The sequence below is a fragment of the Taudactylus pleione genome, unplaced genomic scaffold, assembly GCF_031769625.1.
Source record: "Taudactylus pleione unplaced genomic scaffold, aTauple2 ptg000814l, whole genome shotgun sequence".
Classification (NCBI taxonomy): Eukaryota; Metazoa; Chordata; class Amphibia; order Anura; family Myobatrachidae; genus Taudactylus; species Taudactylus pleione.
In genome coordinates, this window is record NW_028285216.1 from 2,124,176 (window position 1) to 2,125,517 (window position 1,342).

A 1,342-nucleotide genomic window follows, 5' to 3' on the forward strand; every position below is an offset into this window, starting at 1 on the left:
AAAAATTATTAATTTGTATAAAAAGATATAGAATATGATTATTAAATAAAATAAAAACACACAAACAAGTGCAGTGGTCAATTCAACTTAGTCAGCCATAATCTATTGTTCCATCAAGTTATATGGCATTTTATACTAAATAGTATGAAAAGAATTATACATTCTGAGTAAACGAGTAGTGACCCCATAACCACAAACTCCTTTCGGTCCGTATGCTATATTGCAGTGAACGGACCTTACTCGGGTATGTGTTGTATAGGGTAACTATTAGAAGAAAGACAAGATCACTTCTGCTATCCGTATTTGTTGTTAACCGACAAGAACCTTGATATCAAGCATACATTGCAAGGCACAATGTCGGACCGAATGAGAGAGTGATTAAATTGGTAGAAGGAATACAATAAATAAGTAGTTGTTTGGTGGTTATTCCATTGAAAGATTATATCATATAAATGAATGCATTAGATTGATCATAAGTATGCCAGCCATAGATCTGTAATAATCTAATACTATGTCCATATACAAGTATGAAGTAGACAGTTATAGTATAAAAGAGCTATGATCCTATAGCCACAAAACCTTTTCAGTCCGTGTGTGTAGTCACAGTGAACAGACCTCACTCAGGTATGTGTTGTATAGGACATCAATTGGAAGAAAGATGCAATCACTTCTGCTTTTCGTCTGTCTTGTTAGCCGACAGATACCCTGGTGCTTCATGACCTACTGCACCTGGTATTCCTAGGTGGTCTCCCATCCAGGTACTAACCAGGTCCAACACTGCATAGCTTCCAAGATCAATCAAGATTGGGCATGTCCGGGGTGGTATAGCTGTAGATTTATTAGGCATTGCAGGGTATATCGTCGGACCGAATGAGAGAGTGATTAGGTAGAGAAAGTAGAGATATCATGTAGCTAGAATATAAGCTGTGCATCAATGTGAAATCACAGACAAGATAATCAGATGTGATATAGCATTCAAACGAAAAAATTATAATAAAAATATAACTATATTATACTAAAAATGTATATATTTATTAAATTTGAGAGAAAATATGCAAAAAAGAAAGAAATACAAAAATGAAAAAATATATATATATGAAAAAATATATATGTGTAATTAAATAAATAAAAGTAAGAAAGTGAGAAAAAAAGAAGAAGTGAAAGTTAAAAATGACGATAAATAGAGTTAAGAAGTGAATATAGTGCAGATTAATAGGGGATACATGTGTATATATCCTAGATATGTGTCTTTTATCTCAAGAAAAAACATAAGGGAGAGGTGAATTCTTATATTAATTAATATAGTAGTCAAGTGAAAAAATAAGAAATTAAGTGATAGTCA

At 32.3% G+C, this 1,342-nt stretch overlaps 1 pseudogene; it reads right to left on the reverse strand.

Moving 5' to 3' along the window:
- Window positions 1-717: 717 nt before the first annotated feature.
- Window positions 718-836, reverse strand: LOC148474810 (5S ribosomal RNA; annotated as a pseudogene).
- Between the last annotated feature and the right edge of the window lie 506 nt (window positions 837-1,342).